The sequence below is a fragment of the Triturus cristatus genome, chromosome 2_2 (genome assembly GCF_964204655.1).
Source record: "Triturus cristatus chromosome 2_2, aTriCri1.1, whole genome shotgun sequence".
NCBI lineage: Eukaryota > Metazoa > Chordata > Amphibia > Caudata > Salamandridae > Triturus > Triturus cristatus.
The window spans coordinates 70405187-70429669 of NC_140582.1; the positions used below are offsets into that span (position 1 = coordinate 70405187).

The window sequence follows — 24483 nt, forward strand, 5'->3', positions numbered from 1 at the left end:
GTGGGCATTGCAATCATCACAATTGTATATTGAAGAAACTAACAAAAACAAAGTTGCTGATTTCAGTTACTTAGATAGACCAAAATTGGCCATGCCTTGATTAGTTAATACTAATCACGAATCCCTTTAGGAAATGGTTGGTAAACGACAGCAGGGAAAAATGCATGCAATGCTAGTGAGTTGTTCAGAATCAGATTGGTGCTCACCTGTGCAATCATTTCTTTCCCTTCTTGGATATGCATGAGGATTCTTTAGTCTTTGGTTTTCATTGGTATTCATCCTAAATGCCAAAGTCTGCCCTCCACTGTTATGACCTGCTAGATAGAGACACACATATATATATTACACTCACATATTCAATTTAACATCATCATGCTTCATTGGGAGTGCTTCCCGCTTCTTTTACATGGATAGACATATGAACATAGGGAAGGGGACAGAATGTGGCACATACACCCTCTAGCACACTGTTCTTTTTTTTTTTTTTCCGTTTCTAAAACCTTTATTAAGATAAAGGAACAATACAGGCAGAATCACCCTCCCAATGCGAAGGCACAGCTCCGCACGCATGCAGTTGAGGGCGCTCTTACACAGCCATTTAGCCGACATCCCAGGGGACCGCCGGCATTACTACATACCGAACGGAAAGAAACCCCCAGCATGAACACTACGCCGGCCAGGGCCGTGTCTCCCCCCATACCCTAGAGGAGCGAGTGCGCGCTGGGCAGGAGATCCCACGCGCCAGTCTCATTCCGCCAATCTGCCATCTCCCCTGTATGTTCCAACCTTATCGCTAACCCCCCCCCCCCACCCCACCCGCACTGTCTTCTCCCATGTCTCTGCAGTATCCGCACGCTTCCATCATCTCGCCATCCCGGCGTCCCCAGCCCAAACGTCTTCCCACAGTCGGTCCACATTTATCCTGGCAGCCCACACACCCCAACGTGAGCCATTCGCGGAGCCAACCCAGTCAAACTAGGAACTTATCTATCCGCACGCTCCGCATGCAGCCCCCTCTCCCACTCTGTGCGACGGGAATCCTCAAAGGCGCACTTCCGCGGTGCCCTGATCATATCCAGGGTCCCCCACCGCAGCTGAGTGTCCACCGGGTTCGACACTCTGTGTCCCTCCCTGACCATCCAACTCAGGGTACCCAGGTGCCAGCGTCGCTCTGTACAGCCCCCAAAAGTTCTTGGGACGGCTTTTAGGTGGTAGCAGTTCACTGTATATCTCCGCCTGTGTGCTGCAATACAACATGTCGCTGGCCCATCGCTTTTTAGTGGGTAGTGGTCCTCTCATCCAGCAAATCGCCACAACTCTCCTGGCTATCAGCAGTGCAATGTCTGCCAGGCGGCGCAATGCCGGCGGGAGGGGTCTGGAGTACCCCAACAACGCCAAAGCTGGGCTAGGGAGGATCTCCACCTCCAGTATCTTACTAAGCTCTCGGAAGACCTCCGCCCAGTACCTGGCTACCCCCGGACAGTACCAGGCCATGTGCATGAAATCCGCCACTGGGTAGTGGCAGCGCTCACACTCCGCGGATTGGCGCAGCCCGTACCTATGCAATCGCTCCGGGGTATAAAATACACGCTGCAAGAATTTGAAATGCACCAATCTGTGTCGGCCGTTTAATGATACCGTCTTGGTGCTGGCGCAGCAGTATTTCCACACCTCATCTGTGATCTCCATATTAAGATCCGTCTGCCATGCCATTCTCGCCGCGTCGCACCGGTTCGCCATACGCTGGTCCCCCAGTCTTTTGAGTGTCGTGACCAGCTTGGCTGACGCCGTGGTCTTTATGACATACGTGAGCTCCAGGACCTCCGGGGGCTCCGCCATAGCCGGCCCAAGAGGGCCGAGAGCGCACCGCGCACTCTATGGAACTGAAAACGCTGTAGGGGCGTGGGAGCCGGCAACGGCGAGCCAATCTGTTCCCACGTCCTGGCTACGCCGTCTACGAACAAATCCTCCATCCGTAAAATGCCCAGCTGACTCAGCGCCCGTATCACACTCTTGTCTCTTAGCGGGGGGAGCCACACCGCCCACTCCACCGGCAACAACGGGGAGTACAGGATCGCGCAGCCCCGGGCCTTCGCTAACTCCCGCCAAGCATGAGTCGTGGCCTTAAGGGAGTCTAAGCTTCCCACCCTACGATCTACCGGCTGAAAGGCGATTGCCGGTAAAGGCAGTGGGTCCGTGAACAATTTCTCTAGAATCACATGGGGAACCCCTGGGTCAGCATGAATCCACGTGTGCAGGTGTGCCGCCTGCGCGATTCTGTAGTACCTTTCCAGGTCCGGCGCACCCAACCCCCCCAGTTCGTACGGCAGTGTCAACACCTCCCATCTAACCCTGGGCTGCTTGCCACCCCAGGCCAGGGCGACCAGTGCTTTGTTTAGCTGCTTGAAAAAGGCCCTAGACAGCACGACCGGGATATTATTGAACAGGAATAGGAACCTCGGCAAGACCACCATTTTCATGATGGCGATTCTGCCCAGCAATGTCAGGGGGAGCCGATTCCACGTCTCCACATCCTCAACTAACTTGGTGTATGCCACTCCGTAGTTTTCCCGGATGAGCACCTCCGGGTCCCTGTGCAGCTGAATCCCCAAGTACCGTACCGAATCCGTTGTCCACTGCAGGGGGTATTCCATTTGGAACGGCAGCGTCACCGGTGACAATGGGAACGCCAACGACTTGCCCCAGTTCACCTTAAGGCCAGACAGCGCCCCAAACCTGACCACCTCCCTAAGAATGGAGGGGAGATTCGCCTCTGGGTCCCTCACATACAGCAGGGTGTCGTCAGCATAGGTCGAAATGCCAATCTTATAAGTGGGAAAGCTGATGCCCTCATGTCTATGGTATTCCCTAATGGCGCAGGCCAATGGTTCCGCCACCAGGGCGTATGGGAGAGGGGAAAGGGGGCAACCCTGCCTGGTGCCCCTTCCTATGTCAAAGGCGTCCGTGACTCGATCTCCGATCCGCAGCCGAGCTGTGGGGCGGTAATACAAGGCACCCACCATCTGCAGAAAGGGTTCACCGAGCCCGAACTTGCGGAGCACCCGCACCATGAATGGCCACTCTACAGAGTCAAATGCCTTTTCCATGTCCAGAAAAAGCGCCAAGGCCTTGCACTCCGGACGTACATGCTGCATGGCACCCAACACAGTACGGATATTATATGTGAGGTTTCTTGATGGGATAAATCCCGCCTGCTCCGGGGCCACCAGTTCCGGCACCAGCAGCGCCAGACGCGTGGCCAAGACCTTAGCATACAGCTTGGCGACCACGTTAAGCAAGGAGAGCGGCCGGTAGGACCCGCATATGTTAGGGGGTTTCCCAGGTTTCAGTACAGTGACCAGTAGGGCCTCTCTCATGGTATCCGGCATACATCCTTCCTGGCATATCTCATCAAATAGCGTGGTCAGATGTGGGAGGAGCACGTCCTTGAAGGCCTTGTAGAAGGCCACTGTCAGCCCATCAGCGCCCGGCGCACTGCCTGACCTCATGCCCCCCAATGCCTCCAGGATCTCATCCTGTTGGATGGGCAGCATCAGAAACTCCCTCTGTGAGTTAGACAAGAAGGGCATTTTAATATAGCTGAGGTAGTCGTCTATTTCCTCCTCCATCTGCGCTGACTTAGATGAATAGAGGTCTGCATAGTACTCCCTGAATTCCGCCACAATCTCCTCTGAGTCTGTGATCACTGTGCCCGCGGGGGTGACAAGCTCCTCTATTACCAGGGGCTGTCTGCTATTACGCAAGATCTTCGCCAGCAATGCGCCCGGGCGCTCACCTTCCCCGTACGTACGGGCAGTAGCGTACTTGCCCATGTGCTGCACTTCTCTGTCTGCTTCGCTATTGTATTTTGCGACCAACTCGCAAATCCTAGCTTCAACCCCGTCAGCCGGGGACCGCAGCAATTGCTTTTCTAGCTGCGCTAACTGCGTTTCTATGGTCCGCATACGCTGTCGAATGCACTTAAGGACACTAGAGTGTTTGGCCATAGCCATGCCGCGTATGTAAGCTTTGAATGAGTCCCATATCGTGTAAAAACTCTGTACCGAGCCCAGGTTCTTACCAAAGAAAGATTCTATGTCGTCCGCCAACTCCCCCCTGAACGCCTCGTCTAGCAACGCGTAGGGCGGGAGTCGCCAGGTGAATGGCGGGATCCGCCTGTTCGAGGAATCTAGTGTCAGTAGAAGAGGGGAGTGGTCCGAAAGCGTACACGGGAGGACTATGCACTCCTTAACCGCCGCCAGTAGGGAGCGCGATATCAACCAATAGTCGATTCTAGTGTGCACGTCATGGTATGCAGAATAGTGCGTGTAACCTCCTTTCCCCGAGTGTCCGTGCCTCCAGGCGTCAACCAGATCGAGTCTAGTCATCTCCGCCTGCATGCGCATGGCAGCTGCCGCCGGGCGCCTCACCGACCCCGATGAGCGATCCACCGCCGGGTCGAATATGAAGTTGAAGGCCCCCCCCCACACCATTCTCGCGTGTTCGTGCTGTCTACAAAGTGCAGCCAGCGTGACGTAGAACCCTGGATCGTCAATATTTGGACCATACAAGTTTACTACCATCAGGTCATGACCCTTTCCCGTACACCTCGAAATCGAGTAGCGCCCGTGCGGATCAGCCTCAAGCGCCGTCAGCTTCAATTTGGAGTTCGGATTTACCCACGTGACCACACCTCGGGAGTGAGTTGTAAAGCCGGCCGCCACGCAAGTGCCCGCCAAGCCTCGTGCAGAAAGCATTTTACTCCCTGGGGGAAGGTGTGTTTCCTGTATTAGGGCTAGGTCAATGTGGTGCCTGTGAAAATAGTTCAGCACTTTCCGGAGCTTACGGAAGTCATTTAGTCCCTGAACATTCCACGTGAGCATTCTGAGTGTGCTAGTATAGCTTTCACCATTCACCACACTAGGGTCTGCCATCGCAACATCCGCACTCCATTCGCGCCCCCAGGAGGAATTTTACGCAGGATGCCACTTACTGGGCGATACCGGGCATCCACATCCAAAACGTACAAGACTGACCAAAACCCATGCCTCGCAGTGCGTCGTGCTCCCAACCATCCCATCTTCCAAAAACCCCACCCAACTGCATTCCCCCCCCTCCCACAGCCGACCTCCCCCAACCTGGCCAGACAGGACCCCACTCCCACCCCCCACCCCTCAAAACCACACACAACTCGCGTTGACATTTCCCAGAACAGTCCCAACGGGGACCTCGTAGAGCAGCAGCGTGGGAGCAGAGACTACCAGGCACCTGTCACCTCCTACTAGGTAGCACCTCCGGGTAGTAATGTACCCTCCCCGCCTTGCCCTCGGACAACACCCAAGGTGGGCCGCCCCACCTCCGCCTCCGCTGGGTCAAGGGGGGGTGAACGCAAACCACTCCCCTGTGGGACCGAGCCAGACGCCCTATGTATCAAGTCCGCTGCCCCCCAATAGGCCCCCGGCACCCGCCAACCCCCCACCCGGGCAAACTCAGGACCAATTCTGATAAGCAAACAACCTGTAACACCCTAGGGGGGGGGGGGACCCCAGGTGCCCGGAAGTCCGGCTACTTATGCCAGCCTTTATGCGGGCTCAATGTATTTTCCACCGGTTATTACTAGGTCACGGGGTCCCCAGTGTGCCTACTCGTCCAATATATCAGAAAAGTCTCACCAGAGAGCAGCGGCGTAGTCCCCATGTGCGGCCGCATCAGTCACAGCACGACGGGCAGCTTCAATGCCCCATCCAGTGCCTGGGCATCAATCACCCCCCGCCCAGCAAGCAAGACCAACCAGCCCCTCCGTACACTAAGTCCGACCGTCCACCTTAGGCTAGTCCTGCTCCTCCAGGCGCACCGTCTCCTCCGTAGCGTCGTTTTGGCTCCGCGGGCTGCTCCGCTGTTCCCTTGACCAGTCCTTCAAAGAACGCTGCAGCTCCTTTGGATCAGTGAAGAAGTGGGAACGACCCTGCCTGTTGATCCGCAGTCTCGCAGGGTATAGCATCGCATAGTCCAGGCCTAGTTCCCGGAGTTGTTTTTTATATGGAGCAAACTGCCTTCGCTCTTCCTGTACCCTGGCAGTGAAGTCGGGGAAAATGGATATGTCCATACCTTCGAATTGGAGCTTGCCCTTTTCCCTGGCCACCCTCAGGGCCGCATCTCGGTCTCTGTAATTCAGCAACTTTGCAATGATGGGCCGCGCAGGGGCTCCCGGTTTTGGGCGAGGGCCTAGCGAGCGGTGCGCTCTTTCAACCACGAACATGGGGGAGAACACGTCCTCCCCAACAGGGTGCGCAGCAGCTTCTCCACGAACAGTTCCATCCTCCCGGTTTGCGTCGTCTCCGCAACCCCCGTGATGCGGATGTTCGATCTCCTTGAGCGGGCCTCCAAGTCTTCTGCCTTGTCCTGAATGACTTGGAGTAGCCTACTGATTTGCTTCCTGTCCGCGTCCCACTCCGTTTGCGCGTCCTCTACGTGCGACACCCTCTTCTCCGCCATGTCCAGGCGCTCCGAGTTCTTGTCCACCCGCTCCGACATGCGGTCCACTCGGTAGGTGAGCGCGTCCAGCTTGGTGTCAATTGCCGTCAAACTGCTCTGTAGGCCCTTCTCCATCGCCACCAGCATGTCCCTGAGGTCCGCTCCCGCTGCGCCCCCCGGGACTGAGCCACTCGCCGTAGCCTCCGGCGCCTCCGCGGCCGGCCCCTTCGCCCTGCGGGGGTCAAAGGATAGCTTGGGTTGCGTCTTGTCACCTTTTCCCATGGCTGCAGTCCGAATCCGGCGTGCCCCCAGAACAGCGCACCCCCGGCAGTTCCCAGGAGCAATCCGGGCGGCCCCCGGTTCACCGTCTCGGCAACCCCGCAATTGGGCCTCACCTCTGGGTTCCCGCCAGTGCCGTCAGGGGGAGTCGCTTGCAGCCGGCCGGCCTCGTCCACATCTGTGCCCACAGCGCCGGTGAGCGCACCAGTCGCTGGCGTGCCGTTTCGCCCCCCAGGCCGGGCCTCTCCACAACACCCAGGCAGGTCCCCGCTGGCCGCCGGCTACCAGCACGCCGTCTATCCAGGCAGTGTTACGTAGGCCAGGGCTAATCCGGGCAGTGGTCCCGAATCCAGCACCACCTCCAGTCTTCCCGTATCACGCTCGGCGATGAAGCAAGCACGTGGTCACGACCACCTCCCTGTCCAAAAGGCTCCCCGGGGCCGCCCACGCGTCACTAGTGCACACCAACTATCCAGGGAGCCCCTCTGCAAGGCGCTGCGCCGTCCACTTCCAGGAGCCAAGGCGCCTAACAGCCACTCGCCTCAAGTGATAGCTCCCAGGTCCGATCTCCAAAGCGCCCGAGGCAGTCTCCCCACGCCGATCTCAGGCCGCCTGCCAGGTCCAGGGGCCACCGCAGCCAGCGGCGCCGGGGCAGCGCAGTCCTACGGAGCCGAACGCTCCACGATAGTCTCGCCCGGCAGGGCGTCCGGGTGCAGGTCCGGCCCAGCGGGACCACTTTCACTTTTCACGCCGCACGTCGCGGCACGCACGTCAGGTACGTCTCCAGAGCAGGCCGGGGATGCCGGCCCCGTCAGGCAGCCTCCGCTCCGGTCCCCGCGGCAGCCCTCACGGCTCCCCAACCTGTCAGAAGGGACCCACAGATAGCTCCGCTCGGCAGAGGGCAGATTCCCCCGTGTGTCCAGCCAGGCGGCGCGGTGTGTAAGGATCGTTGAACGGATCTTACGAGGGCGAAGGCGAGGAGCTCCGCTCTCACGCGTCCGCCATAGTAGCCAGCTAGCTCCGCCCCGTTCCTAGCACACTGTTCTCACTCAAACAGTTAAGACAGTTGCTGTCACAGTGTCCTTTCATCCACAGTTTCACACATGAGAGATTGAGAGGATATGATAACCGTTGCACAGCCTCCGTATTTATACACTATCTCACATAGAGTGTGAAAGTTATTAGGGAACTAAGTTACTCGTCCCCTAGAAAGTCAAAGGTATTAAAAGATATTGGAAAAAAGACATAATCCGCAAAATTATTATTATTATTATTTCTTTTTTAGAGTTTATTATAGCGTGAATTAGACCTGAGACATCGGGTAACAGAGTGCTTTACATGAGCACCTGTTTCGTTACAGGTAAACACATTCTTTTTTTTTTTTGTTTTGGTAGGCACGGGGAGATTAAGTGATTTGCCCAGAATCACAGGATGTTAAGTGTTGTTGCCGAGACTCGAACCCGGTTCCCCAGCTTCGAGGTCGACCGCTCTAGCCATAAGGCTACATCCTCTCCCCTAAATTTCTGCGGCATCCTTTTCTGATCCTAGTTGGTAAATACTGTGATGATGGACTCAACTTTTCATTGGAGTTCAATATAAATCTTGTCTGAAGAACTGCAGGGATCAAGATACACTAAAAAATACCTCAGGGTGAACCCACAGGATATCTCTTTTATTTGGTGGGTACCCTAGGTATCTTTAAGAAATAGTGAAGGGATGCCGTTCAAAAACAGTGTTGAACATCCACTATTACTTTGCCTGCATGTTTCAGCCTTTTTCGGTACCCAGTTAGGTCAGTGGCCTTTATCAGGACTGAAAAGGCCCCTACCTACAATGCACTCAAAGCCGTGCATACATTTGGCACAGAGGCCTAAGCTTTTGTAGCTCTTTTACTGGTAAAAATTGATACAACCTAACTTGGCTTTAGGATCTCTTTCTGGTTGCGAAGAGGGGACACTTCCCTGTTGTCACATGTTCTTCAAGGGAAATGTGCAGCAGGATTACCTATTTGGTCCTTATTCCATGCTCCAATCCATTGTAGGTATGGATATTCAGCAGAATGAGTTCTTTATTAAGACTACAACATCCAAAGGTTGACATCTATGCAGTAGAAGCACTGACTGCCAACTATATGATTACTGCTGCTTGACAGAGCAGCAGAGCTCAAAGAACACCATCAGAGTCCACTGTAGGAACAATAAGATGAAGAACCATTTACTAAAACTTGAATAACTAAACTTAAATGTAGAAAATGACATAGTGCTGTGCATAATGAAATGTGCTGCTATAGCTGCATTTACTTTGCTGAATAGCTGCGGCTAATTAGAATACTATAGGTGGAAACTCAAAACGGGGGACCCATTCTTTGGTACATCGAAGTCAGCATTCATCAAGTCCACGGAGCACAGGTAATTCCTGCAAGTCTAGGCATCCAGAACCAGGAACAAGTATCTATTTACGAAATTAAGTAGAGTGGATTTGATATTCATGCTCACAGTCCAGACTTAATCCAGCTCACGACTCAATAACTTCAAGGAAATAACATATCATTCTTGCCCACCATTTCAGGTGATACAGGAATATTGAATGAGCTTTCTGGAAAAGATGATGAGTTTCAGTTTTTCAGGTTGTTCTTTAAGAGAATTCCACATCTAGCCTTCCAGAAGTAGATCTGAATGTGGCCAGTACTTAAAAAAATAAATCTTCATTTTAATTTTCACAAGACAGTTGAATCCAATCAATCACTAAACTTGCACAACAGTACTAACATGACTGCATATCTGTGTTTAGTGCCTAATTCATATCAGTGTATTGTAAATATCCAATGAACAGTTCAATTTTTGTGTGCAACGATATGAAACAGAACTTGTAAACAATATCAACCTAGGTTCTTGTGTGCAATGTAACATATACACAAGAGCATAACGCACTGGTCAACTTTTAGAATTCTTCAAGTGTACATAATGGGGAGGTATTAATTATGCATTTTTTTGCTGACTCTACAAGTAGCAGTTAGTGGTATGCACATAAGGGCAATTTGGTAATTATTGTGGCTCTCCTGGACAGTTCCGTAAGTAGATTACATTCTACTAATACATCTGACAATCAAAATTCTTTCAAATGCTAGCTGAGTGTTTGTTCACGGTGGTCTGGTACCTGTCTTGGCTTCCAGTGCCTCAGTAGTGTATTCCACTCCATTAGTGCCGTACAGTCAGTTGGTGTTTATCTTGTTTGTGTGCTCTACTAGCTATTTTGGCCCTTGTCCATTTCTTAAGTCCTCCAGCCATGTATGTTAATATTTGTGGAATTTTGGCCTTCATGACATGGTTATCTTACACTTGGCAAGCATCAATGTCAGGTCCAAAATTTGGTATGTTTGACAGTCTTCATTCTTTGCATTTCATTGAACATACACAATGCAACATTTATTCGAATGGTTCTGTCTAATATTTCAGTTAGTAGAGTCACAACCTGACCCCAGTACCAATCGATGACCCAAGGTCCCATATGATATGATAAAACTCTGTATTAGAAGACGTGCATTACGGGCATCAATTGGATGAACCAGGGAACATTGTCGCTGTATGGGACGGTATGAGATAAGCTTGGCATACATAATTCAATTGCATGAATTCATACCTCTGGTTCCTGGAGACTGTCTGAGTGTATTGCAATATTTCACCCCAAGCCTTATCTGAACATATAGTACCTAGGGTCCCACACATGTCCAGAGTAGCATAGAACAAGGGGGAGATGGCATTATATAAGACAGTCATAGCCATTTTATTATCAGTGTGTAATAAGCGCTAGGTATCATTCATTTTTGGTTCAACATAACCCTTTTTCCACATACGCCTGATCACATTAAGGAGTGCATTATAATTTACAAGTGAGAAAATTACAAGTTCCAGGTCTCATCTTTGTGACAAAGAATTTATATACATGGAGTATACTCCTAGAACCTCCATCGTTTTGCTTGTCAAAGCATATGAGTTGAAAGAGCTGACGTTTTATCTAGAAATCTATTTTGAACAATAAGGAGCAATGTTGAGAACAGTGCCAGTGGATATGGGGATAAGGCCTGGGAGCACCTGAAAGCCTAACGGGACTTGAAATGTGTATACAATACAGTCTAGGCAAATTAGATTTACAAGAGAGCATGTCGATCTTAGAAAGGACCTAAATCATGTGCTTTCCTAGGTGTTCAAAAAACAGAAATACAGATGCCTGATATCTTCAATCTTAAATACATATTAGTTGCTGACCTTTTGTACTGCTTCTTCTGCTATCCATCCTCATCCTCTGTTGACTGCCCTCCGTCTGCATTTCTTCCTCGTCTTTTATGTAGAAAGGCGCGATAGATGTAGGATTTACATGCCCTATTAAAATAATATAACATACGTAAGCTGATAATATCCACAAATTACACGTAGAAACAATGAGATATGGGGGAAGGAGTCAATGTAAAGAGTTCCCTCACACCTTTTGAAGAGAAGTTTACTTATGTTGAGAGAAGTAGGTTTACCAATTAATAAATCCTTGAATGCATTCTGTTAGGGGGTGGAGAGGGAAGGTTGGACAGATCTACACACATTGTACTGATAGGTCAAAGATAGCGAGCAGGCAACAGGCGCAAATGGCAGATGCGATCACATAAATCATGATTATTAAAGGGGGTAATAAAAAGTTGCTCATGATAGTAAGATCAAATTGCTATCTTAAAAATATCATTCACCGACAGATGTGGCAAATATTTCAAGATGAAAGACATATCTGTTGCATTTGTGCACTGCATCTAACAGGAGACAATCGAGTAAATGTTTGTGGAGGCCGTGGCAGGGGTAAGGAGGGAGATAGGATAGTGAGAGAAGGGGCAGTGAGATGAGAAGGGTCGCAGAGACAGAGCTGGGAACATTAGCATATGAATGTGACAGGAAGTGGAAGAGAGGAGGGTTCCAGAACCAGAGAGAATGTAGTGAGGACATGGGATTAACTGCAGGCATTGCTAAAGTTAGCGTAAGTTAGTAGATGCTTGGCAGCCATTTTGCCGCTTTTGCACACGTTACTACATGGCTCTGTTCTCGTAAATACTCTGCATGTGCTTTTTCACATGAGAACTGTCTGCCTTTCACATGTCTAGCTGGACGCTGTGCTCCTCATCTGCACAGCGTGTTCAAGGTCGAAAAACAATGTATGCTGTTGATTCACTTTGGTCAGTCCTGCGCCCATAGACATAACATAGAACACAGATGCACTACTGAAACTCGGATGCTTTTAATATGGCATTGTATGCGTGTAGAGGCACTTGGAGAAAATCATTCCAACAAAGAAGAGCTCTGTTTGTCCAGAGATGTAAATCCTTGCATCAAAACTTGGAGGTATGGGGTCCCCCTGACAAAGCCTAGAGGTCTTCTATAAGTATAATAAACTAGCTCTTAGCACGGGGAGGGTGGTAAGGCGCTGTAGTCCTGTTTCCACTGTCATTATAACATGGTTTCCCTGTTCGTGCTTTATGGACTTGTAACAATGCTGATTATATTGTTCTTATGCATTTTGCTACTAGTTTTGGGTTGTGTACTGGATTATAGAGCATGTTAGTTAAAATAAATACTTTGAACTATACAGTGTCTCTGTTTACTCACGTTGTGGACCAGTATGAGTGTTTGAACGAAAAAGTGTTCTTGTTCCCTGAGAAGGTTGGAGTGACATGTTCTAGGATGTCTAATCATAGGTAGCTTCGCTGTAGTACAGAGAACGAATGAGACACTATAGCTAGTCGGATTGGGGTTTTGGGCACCAAGGTGGGTTTTTTGGTACACCACTACACACGAGGTCCTGGTTTCCTGCGCATAGTTCTGTGTATGTGCAGAATCTCTGCAACATGGCGCACCTAACGTTTGGTCTGGTATTTATTTACGAGACACTTTAGTAGTACTTGCACTTGTCCATGATACCCTCGCTTCTGTTTTCCGGAAAACAGTTGTGACGGCATAACCTACCTATATTGATGTTTTTATAGGTGTTTTCAAGTTTGATTCAATAAAAAAAAAATATTCTTTTGAATTACTACTCTATTGCGCTGCCACGCATTAAGTTGTTATTCTTTCTTAGTCCTTATGGCTGATGTCGATATTGCGGCACATAGCCGCGCTCTGCTCCGTCGTCATATGAACGCATATGGAGTGCCTGACGCGGGTATCGCACTTATTTTTGTGGTTGGAGCTGATACAGCTTTCCACTTTGAGGTGTTTTATTCATGGGTAACCTTTCCTGCGGTGAATGGAAATGATAATTTGTTCTATGTATATACTCCCACTGCAACATCTAATGTATATCAGCCTTATAGAACTCTTGAAGTTCCGATTTCAGCATGGCAACACCGTATTTGGTTTAATGGCGTCCTACCCCATTCAGTGACTCCAGTCCGTTAAGGCCCTTTATCTATTCCAGGGGCCACTTGGCCAGTTTTGGCCGGATACACACCACATCCACGTTATCTAGCAGTCTCAGTAGACGAACTGCGTGTCTTGCACACCTCCTTAATCAAGGTGCATAGGGCTGTAGTACAATACGTCTCACGCAATCACCAGGTGGGAGCACCTGGGGTTGCTGCGCAACCAGCTGGACCTTGCAGACTGCCTATTAGTCCTGTCATGGTGTATTCGGTTATGGGCAAGCGTCCACAGAATAAGGATGATTTACCTTACTAGCTTGCTGAGAAATTTGACCAGCTGGAAGAGGTATTTCCAAATACCACGCATGTGGAAAAACACAGGATCTTAACTATTAGTTTGCAGAAAGACTTAATACCCGAAGTAACCGATTGTAAAAACTGGGGTAAAGTGTTCGCGGCGGTGTATGCGAAGGACTCTTTATTTTGGCAAAAGAACCCGACACACAAGTAAGTCATCGTCATTATATACTATACTATATGAATTCAGTTGAACCGGCTGGTTGAGCTCGTTTAAAAAATAAAAATAATGGCAATAATGGAAATTCTAAAGTCTAAGTGTTTGGATGAGGATTTACTCGACCTTCACTTAGCTGGTGCACATTCTTAAAATCGTTAGCTGTGTTCCCGACGTTAATAAAGATTTATAACGCATTTGCCGTTAAAGTCAAAATAAAGTAAACTGCTAGGGTAGTCTGGCCGTATTTTTAGTATGATTATAATTTCAATAAGCATACTTCATTGAAGCTCATACTTGACAAATAGCTCAATGTCGGATATTAAAATCTTATTCTCAACTTGACACGAGTGTAAGCAATGCAGTCTTCAACTTTGCGTATATTATTCATGACTTTAAATCGCAACCCCTAAACAGCAGACTATCGTCTGTAGATAAAGTAAAGCAAAATATGAAACTCCAGTGTGTCATCACGGAATTTCATCACTTTACTAGAGGCGCACCATATTCGATGTTACAATCTAGAGTGAACATATGTAATTAACATATGCAGTCACATTAGCAAATGAAAGACGTTTGATTATCTCTAAAAGCACATTATACTTAGACACTAAGGACAACTGTTGCTCTAAAAATAATGAAGTTAAAAACACAACTGAGACCACCATTTTAACCCCCTCTTTTTTCCAATCCTTCTTTTATAGATAAATGTGTGCATTTCTGGACATACATATCAGATTGTAAGTATTGTTTGGCCATTGACTATCCAACATATTTTATTAGGGCTTAGTCATAGTTTTTCGATACTGAAATAAATTAAAGATACACACTAAAATATCTGACCAATAGTCTTATTTTTTGCGCCTGTGCAATACAGTTTTCCATAACTGCTACATTTGTTTTACTTCACTCCTAGTTATACAAAGAATAATCTGACTACAGGATGCCAAGTCTGTCCGCAATCAAGGACATAAAGTTAGAAAAAATATAAATTGAAGAACGATATTTTGCTCTATGAACACTTTCAACTCAGGTACCTATAAAACCCAATAGCTACAAAACTATATAACAGCAAAACTACATTACTAACGTAAGTTTTTATACCTCCACAGTATATCCTTATCTCTGACCAATAGGCCAGAAGTGCCTTACTGCAATCTGCAACTCATAGAGGATTGCCCTAATCGCCAAATCAATAGATATAAGGTCAATTTTTGGAAATAATTTTGTATGCATATGGTGAAACGTTCACTGGGTGACACCACTGTGATTTAAACCACTCAATCTATGTGATGGCTTCTTTTTCTCAGCTTATCTTTGGTTTTTAATCTAATTGTTTGCAATCAATCAATGCACTCATTCTTGCTTTCATTAATTTCACAATCTATTGACTTGCTCTGACTTGATTCACTGCGTATTAATCTCCGGTGCAAACAATAAACAATGCACGCCTTCATGGCGGTATAGAGCTTATCAATTTTTGGGAGAACCTCGTATCTTATACATAATGTTCTTTTCACAGAAACCAACCTTGATCTACTGTGGCCCATTTTCCTGACGAAGGCACAGCTCAGTGCTGAAACGCGCGTCGAACGCAAGAGATTATTACTTGTGTGCCACATTGTCTTTTCTTCATTAAAATCTGCAATTGTTATCATTGCATTTGCTTGAAGTGTAGAAAAGTGACAAATTTTAATGTACACTAGCTTTCTGTGTATGAATGAAGATAATGATTGAGTTTGTATGGGACCTTCTGTTTTAATGTAATGAATTTTCTAATACTAGCATTGATAAAATTATGTCTATTCTATAAACATATCCAGATATAGTTGGTTCTCCTTTTCTTATGTTGATATGTTACTAATTGATGAAATCATTATATTGTTTATAATTTTGTTGTGTTGTGTTGTGCACACCTTTATGACTGTGATCCCCTCTGTGATTAAGCATGTTCAAGATGAGCACGGACCTGAGGCGGCTGTGTAGTTTGGGATGAGGTTGTTTAGAGTGTTCGACGTAGTTGCTGATCTAATCCTTGCTAACGTCAAGGGAGATGCAGTTAACTTTCAAGTGTCTAATGCTTTGCGCCTTGTCCCAGAGGTAGATAAACCCCGCAAATTACCAAAAATTATTGCAGATGCTTATAAGACCATTGGACACAATAGTTTGGGGGTTAAGCCCTTTGCTAGAATACCAGCACAACAGCAAACACAGACGGCGCAGTCTAATAAAGACGACCAGCCTAGCTTACCTAAAAAGAATGGGAAAAATAAAAAGCAGGGGAGGCAACAACAGAAACAAAGGTCGCGTGCAGCGTCACCAGTACCCGAGACTTCTGAGCGCACTTATGATTTGCGCGACCACGCGAGAATTAGGTCTCCTGACAGGTTTCAGGTCCCTGATCAGCGTTCTCCTCGTTCTTCACAGGAAACATCGGGCTCACAGGCCGGTGGCGGGGAACACCAGGAGCGCAGCAGAGATCGAGGTGCCCCGCAAGGTCGTGAGCAACCTCGTCAGTATGACGGAAAAGGGAAGAAAGACGATTTTCCTTGTCAGTACCCACAGTTTCAGAAAAGAAAGTTGCAGCTTTAACAGCAAGATATGCCACAGACGGTGAGGACCCGGCTCCGGAACTTAACATGGGCAGTAACGCTGCTAGACAGTGCAGCGGAAGCTACCACAGTGCGGCAAGCACTGCGTCCATTTCTGGAGGTGACAGCAATTGAAACGTTCATCACAGTTGAAAAGGCTGACACCCGAGTGGCTCCCCCTGACAGATTATATGATATTGTTCTTCTGATTGAAGGTGACATACAGTGTGTGTTTAAAGGGATTTTTTGGGAAAATCTGACTCCTTCTTATGACATTTTGTTGGCAGAGGCAGATTGGCCCCCGCCTTTTGTTCTGGCCGCTCCGAGGGGTGAGAAGGTTATACTCCCCAGTTTTTCGCACAACGTCTCCAAGGAGAAAGCAAGGGCGTTTGCAGAAGAGTGGGCCTTGTTGCTTGCACCGGCTCTATATCGTACTCAGGTTGGCAAGGACAAAGATTCTCCCCCGCATGAGATACCATTATGGTCTATGCCACAGCCACAACCCCAGTATCCCCTCCGGTGGGAAGCAAAAGCTCCAGTTTCTGAGATTCTCGATCAATTAGAGTATCAAGGAGTGATTGAGACATGTGTGTCACCGATGAATAACCCTCTTTTTTTTTACCGTAACCAAACCCGATGGGTCATACCGCTTAGTTTTAGATTACTGGCATTTGAACTCTCATTGTTGCACCTTTGCGGTTCAGAACACCCATAGTTCTGCTCTGGTAGACAGTCTTGTTCGTAAAAAAGATAAAACTACGCTTGATATTTCCAACGGCTTTTTCAGTCACAATCTTTCCCCTGAAAGCAGTCAATGGACCGCTTTTACCGACCTCGGAAAACAAAAACAATTCCGGCGATTAGCCATGGGCTATAAGAATAGCCCGGGTGTATTCGCAGCCCGTCTCGTCTCTTTGTTAGATGGCATAGACCCAGATGCGTACTTGTACGTTTTATGGCCGCATCTTTGTCGCGTGGACCGCATCATTGATTTGTTGGCGGACTACGGTTACAAATTTAACTTTGCCAAATCACACATTGCAGAGTACACAGTGTTGTTCTTGGGCTACAAGCTCAATAATGAAGGTAGAGGCTTGGCGCCTCACTTCTTGGAGAAATGCGCACGTTTGCGTCCTCCTACAAACCTGAAAAAACTACAGTCTTTGCTTGGATGTTTAAATTTCGGTTGAACTTACATTCCCGAATATGCCCAGCGTATCAAGCCATTGTATGCTTTGATACAACCTAAATTTTCAAAAGCCTGCTGGCTACCGGAACATTCTGCTATCCTGCAATCTTTGCGGTCTGATCTTCTTGAATCTGAATACTTGTTGACACGTGATAACCACGCAAACCTGGTGATACGTATTGTGTCAGGCGCGGTGGGTTTCACTTACTTGACGTTTACTGAGGGTGACACAGTACCTATTGCTTACAAATCACATTTGTACACTTCGGCTGAACTGCGGTTTTCCACTGTTGAAAAAGTCTTGACAGCTGTCCAGATGGCAATCCTAAAGGAACGCGCTCTGGCACAGGGGAAACGTATTTTGGTTGTGACAACATATCCTGATCTAGAATCTGTTACGAAAACAAGTGTACCAAACTCAAAGGCTTTGCATCCGCGTTGGATACAGTGGGCTATTTCGTTGACATCTCCGGATGTAACCGTTATCTTCTACTCCTCACTGCACAAACAGGAGTTTTTACAGTATGAATTTGTTCATCCTGCTCCTCTGTCAATGTGTCCGTTGGAGGAGTACCATTGTATCATTTACACCGACGGTTCAGCGCAACCGGGTCAAAGCATTCTTATTCAGCAGCATGCGCTATTGTGGCAGGTGCCATAGTGAACGGAGAGTTCAAGTCCAGTGTTGTACACACACACGCACTAGGTGACTGTACCGCTCAATTAGCAGAACTGCGCGCTCTGGTGCTTGCACTAGAGTTTACAGATCCAAATGTGACAACTTTAATTGTAAGTGATTCTTACTATGGTGTTCAGTCTTTCAATGACAACTTATTCTTTTGGTCTCAAAATGACTATCGTGATTCTAAGGGCAGCGCAATTAAGCATAAAATGCTTTGGGTTCGAGTAGCAGATCTTAAAGAACGTCTGCCTCTCACACATGTGATTCATACTCTTGGCCACCAGCGCATAGGAGTACACGCGGAGGGCAATAGTTTGGCTTATGAAGAAGCTAAATCAGCAGTAGCCACGTGTTCGGTTGCAGCAGTTACAAGATCCATGAATAAAATTGATATTGACATCTTGGCAGCAATAGCTGCTACAGAGAAGGGTGGCATTCCCCGCAGGGTTTTCCTTCAAAGTACTCTTATCATTTAAGTCCCGATAAGGTTTGTTATGGGAGAATTCATGACGTTGGTGACAGGTTGATTCTCAACACTGACCGCAGACCTTCACTGATAACAGTAGCACATGAAGGCATGGCTTCGGCACACGCTGGCATGTCAGCGACTGTTTCTATCTTGCAGCAGCATTACTGGTGGCGTGGTTTATATAAACAAACCCGTAATTATGTGCTTTCCTGTGACATTTGTCAACAGACCATCTACGGTAACACGCCCACCACAAACGCAGCTGTGCATTTCGAATAAACCTTTTGGATGTGTTTATCTGGATCACTGCGGTCCGTTTTCTTCAGATACTGCCTATAAATTCATCTTAGTTGCAGTTGATTCGTGCACATGTTTTCTTTGGGTCTGGCCACAACGCAGTGCTGACACACGAACTGTCATCAGGGATTTGCATATCTTTGTGGGAATTTTTGCATGTGGCACCTTTCATTCAGACCAAGGTCCCCGGTTCGCCTCTAAGGCGTACAAGGATACCATGAGGTCTTTGGGGGTGCAGGTCAAATTTTCGTCTCCATACAGGCCTGAGGGCAACTCAGTTGTGGAGCGAATGAACCGTGACTTAAAGCAATCCTTGACAGCTAGAGTCTTAGCTACTTGGCAGGAACTGGTTCGCCCATTTGTATAACGTACACTTAATAATCTCCCTCGAAGATCTCTGGGTGGGCGGACCCCATACGAAATGCTCTTTGGCATGAAAATGTTTGTGCCAGACCTTAATGGTCTAGACATGGCTGCGGCTGCCTCATCCTTTGATGTAGATAATCATTCTGCTATATTACAGAACCTACAAAGAGACCTGAGACCCGAGACAGTCCTGCGAAGGAACATTTACCCTCTGCCACAGATGTAGCACTGCAGATTCCGGTAGTCGGCTGGCTACCCAAAGTCGGAGACCTGGTCTGTGAGAGGGTGGAGAACAAAAAAGAGTTTGGCCCCTCTTATCGTGTACCAGTCCCGGCGTTAAGGGTGAAGGGAACTCATACAGTCATTTTACCACCACTTCCTGGTCGTAAAGAAAACGGATACATCTTAGTGGACAATGTCAAGCTACAACGTATGGCCGATCCTGAATAGTATAACACCAGCGGATTCTTGTCCAGCAATATCCAGAAATCCGATGTTGGGCGCTTCTGACAACACGCAGCGTGACACTGCCATAGAGATGGACTCTGTTACTAATCCCTTGCTAAACACCCCTGCTTCCAGTCATAATGAAGAAACTGAATATGTTTATCCCACTACCGAGTCATTGCCTGGTTTGCATCTGGATACCCTTAACCATTCACGTTTTTCTTTCGACTCGACTTCCACAGGATCATTAGCCCCCACCAAATTCTCTATTTTTGTCACCTGGTTTAAACAGACTTATTTAGTTCCTCCTTGGACATACATCTGATTGGTGCTCATCCCCATTTTTCTGTTCATGTCAATTGGATTTATGAATTTTGTTTTCCTTCTAATCAATGGTCACTACCTAACTGAACGCTCTGCTGTAAAACTGGTTGATGGAACTTTGGTTCCGCACTCTTCTTCTCACATCATGAAAAGAGACCAGACTTTTGTCCACATCTCCGCCTGGCCAGTAGCGGATGGAATAGTTTGGGATGCAGTGGAGTTCCAAATTCATGGCCCTACAGAGATAATTAATGTTCCAAATGTACTTTGTGTGTCAATGGGGGATGTAGTGAAACATGACATACGGTCTGATGATTGGGATGTACAAGCCATACAATCTTTGTTTTCACATTTGAAGTATTATGCTGCATTTGATGCTGAAGATTTGTATTTGAATACTGCAAATTATGCTGATTTTTTTGCTACTAGCATTATGGACATCACTACCTACATTGCCCGAATCCTTTGGGCGGCAGCTCAAAAACGCTTTTGAAAAGATTTACATATTTTACAGATTTTAATAAGTCAAAACCGGAGTCATTCTATTTTAGATTAAATGCTTCGTCCAATCCTAAGGTGATGCTCACCCACACTAAATTACTGTATTCCAAATCCTGGAAAGACACAGTAGATCTCAAATCTGTTTAGGGTTGTAGATCCTGGCAGGTGAGGGGCACAGAAGCTTTTCCTTGCGCGTGCCTCATCCCAACTCAGATTTTATTTTTAAATGATTCGGTCTATCAGACTACTTGTTTTGGATGGGCTACTTCGAAGCAAACGAATGCCCCTACGATTCCTGCTCTGGCTACATACCAGAACTGGAGCAGTCATACTAATTATTCCATAGAAGACTTGCAATCATGGTTTACAAATGATAGCTTTAATATTTCAAGTCTAGACCCCCTAGGTTGTTTTGGCAGAGCAGTTTGGATGCTTGCCAACTCCGTTTCCATGACAAGGACCCTGGCTACACACAGGATAGGCCCGATCCACGTTTTTCTAACTCCCATTTGGTTACCAACTATTCAGTAGGAAAGTTATGTCAAAATTGGTTACACCATTCAACACTATCATCGGTAAAACAACATTTGTCGTTATTATCAGGTAACATCGATTTGAAGATTTCATAAAAGGCCCTGCTGGTCCTAGATCAAAAAGATTTATTTATGCCGCTTACAATGAAATCTGGAAGCTGTCTCAAATTGAAGCTGCTTCATGTTTGAGGGCAATAGACCAGGCTAATCTAGAAAAGGTACTTGTAGTTGTTGATATTAGTATTAACACACTTTCTTCCCGCATTTACACATTGGATAATATTGTTTCATCTGTTGTTGATATTGTACAAGATGATGTGTCTATTTTGTATCATGGTCAAAATCAATTGCGTTCAGTTATGCAGTTTGCATAGACTTTACAAACCTTGAAGATGGGGAAAGTTCCATGGGATTATTTGAATGCAACATCTTTATTTTTGCCTTTTAACTTGACAGACAAACAGCAGTTCATGTCCATGAAGGATGCTACATACACTCTTTTGCATATTAAAAAGTTAGATCCTTCACCATTCTCTGTGGCAGAAATGGACTCTGCTGTCTGGCTCTTCCATGGGGTAATAGCCTTGCCGTTTTCTTTGTTTAAATTGAGCTCATGCATGAAGCTTTATCTGCTAGGCTGCTTCGAACCCTTAGGCAGTGCATTCCTTCATGAAGTGTGGTCGTTACCGTTCACTTACAGATGCCTACGGGATGACAAGGAGGTTTACCTTACTGGGGAATCATGCGATTCATCAATAGGTCATTCTCGAGTTTGCAAAAATATACAGTTGCATGGAACTTGTAACCTTACAGCCCCAAATCTTGCATGTGTTTTGAAGGGTAATCCAGTGACAGCAATTACACCTACTTTTACTCTGCTTGCAAACGGTAGTTATCTGCTTTTAAATAATGAGGAATGCTGCGGCATGCTTGCCGGCATCCCTTAAATTGTGACAGTCTCACAACGCGTGGTTTGCAGTAAAAATGTACTTTTTCCATCCCCACACGGGAGGTTCGATAACTCGATTTGGCCTTCCATTTCGACCTTGAAGGCAGACTTCAATAAGTTGAGTAGAATAAGAGCACTATTATCCCAAAAAGAAGTTTCGCTCACATCTGCCTGTGAGACATTCGTCCTTCATGTGGCTAACACCCGGACGGTGGTACAAGCCCTTCTCAATACTGACCTCCCACTGCATTTCAGTGCATTAATTCATACCATTTTCAATGACTCTCATACTACAGGCTTGGCCCATTTTTTTAAAGTTGTGGGCTCTGGCCTTTTGACTTCTTTCCAAACTATATTTGGTGTGATGCCGGCATTTATTCATTCTATTTTTTTCAGCATCTTCGGTAGGTTGCCACTGTTTCTTGCCTTAGCTGCTGGAGTTCTGCTGTTGATTTGCCTGGTGCGAAATGGCTGCTCCTCCTGTGGCCCTACACTGCCCAGACCGGCTGCAGATGCTTCGTAACCGTATGCTTGAATGCTACGGTACTCTGCCCCTAGCTACACTAAGCGTGGCTTATGGATTATCCTTTTGTTTCGCATACTACACTTGCGTGCAACCAGTCTTCACCTGCTTGGAATGTTCATTTGAATGGGCATTGGATCTTTGCCTCTCCAATACGATATCTCCTGCACCAGATTTTTATCTGCTAATTAGTACCTTAGTGTCCCATGAGCAAGCATGTTCTGGTGTTGGGATTATGGCCTGCGCGGCTGCGCTTGGAGTGTTGGCACAATGGGATATCTGTGCAGCTACACAGGATTTCCTCCAACTGAGTTATATAGAGTATCACGCAAGTTGTCCTGTGATGGTGTGGGAGGCACCCATACTTGAAGATCACATATGTTCGTTCTGTTTACTTAATTGGATGGCGTCTCTTTTTTCTGACGATAACAATAACTTCCTCTTGGAAGCTGTTGCAACTTACTACTCATACTCTCTGAAGGATTAACTTGGCTGGCGCCCATCATCAGCCGGATATATTTTTTTATTATTTTGTGTGCGTACCCTTTCTACAAGATAATTTTTTTCTTCTTCAGGCTTTTATGCAAGATTTCAAATGAACTCTCTTTTTACCTAAATTTGGGGTCAAACTGATATGGATGCTCTTGATTCTCGCTCACACTTCTTGAACTCTGTGTTTTCCATAAACCTCTGTCCGATGGCCTGACCAGGGGAGGGTGTAGTGAGGACATGGGATTAACTGCAGGTATAGCTGAAGTTAGCGTAAGTTAGTAGATGCTTGGCAGCCATTTTGCCGCTTTTGCACGCGTTACTACATGGCTCTGTTCTCGAAAATACTCTGCTTGCGCTTTTTCACATGAGAACTGTCTGCCTTTCACACTTCTAGCTGTACGCTGTGCTCCTTATCTGCACGGCGTGTTCAAGGTCGAAAAACAATGTATGCTGTTGATTCACTTGGTCAGTCCCGCGCCCATAGACATAACATAGAACACAGCTGCACTACTGAAACTCGGGTGCTTTTAATATGGCATTGTATGCGTGTAGAGGCACTTGGAGAAAAACATTCCAATGAAGAAGAGCTGTGTTTGTCCAGAGATGTAAATCCTTGCATCTAAACTTGGAGGTATGAGGTTCCCTTGACAAAGCCTAGAGGTCTTCTATAATTATAATAAACTAGCTCTTAGCACGGGGAGGATTGTAATGCGTGGTAGTCCTGTTTCCACTGTCATTATAATATGGTTTCCCCGTTCATGCTTTATGGACTGTAACAATGCTAATTATATTGTTCTTATGCATTTTGCTGCTAGTATTGACTTGTGTACTGCATTATAGAGCACGTTAGTTGAAATAAACATTTTTAACTATACAGTGTCTCTGTTTACTCACGTTGTGGACCAGTATGAGTGTTTGAATGAAAAAGTGTTCTTGTTCCCGCAATTCCTGGGAGGGTCGGAGTGACATGTTCTAGGATGTCTAATCATTGGTAGCTTCGCTGTAGTACGGAGAACGAATGAGACACTATAGCTAGTTGGTTTGGGGTTATGGGCACCGAGGTGGGTTTTTTGGTAAACAACTCCACACACCGAGGTCCTGGTTTCCTGCGCATAGTTCTGTGTATGTGCAGAATCCCTGCAACAAGAAGAGACATAAAGACATGGAAGGCAGAAGACAATAAAGCAAGGAATCCCTAAGGAGAGGTCATACAACTATCACAGTGACAAGAGAAAGGCGAGTGGACAGGAGGGATCGTCAAGGCTGCGACCAGACAAAGGATTTGGAGTGGAAATGACAGACGAATAGCCAGAGACATCGAGAGGAGTGTGATGGGTTACATTTAGTCTTCCTCATGACAAGAGTCATTCCTAACAATTAATGAAAAGGCAAGAGACTGGAATGAGATGGCAAAAGAGATTAATCAGTAATTCCATGTCTAATGAATACCCTGTCAAAT

At 46.9% G+C, this 24483-nt stretch overlaps 1 pseudogene across 1 annotated transcript in view; it reads right to left on the bottom strand.

Annotated features, from left to right (window-relative positions):
• The window catches only part of LOC146861868 (uncharacterized), a 171188-nt pseudogene that overhangs the window by 43578 nt on the left and 103127 nt on the right, over window positions 1-24483 (bottom strand). Inside the window, exons 6-7 of the transcript XR_014978068.1 lie at window positions 11019-11132; window positions 207-317 (exon numbers count right to left, since the gene is read on the bottom strand). The product of XR_014978068.1 is annotated as an uncharacterized LOC146861868 (transcript). The remainder of the gene's footprint in view (window positions 1-206; window positions 318-11018; window positions 11133-24483) is intronic.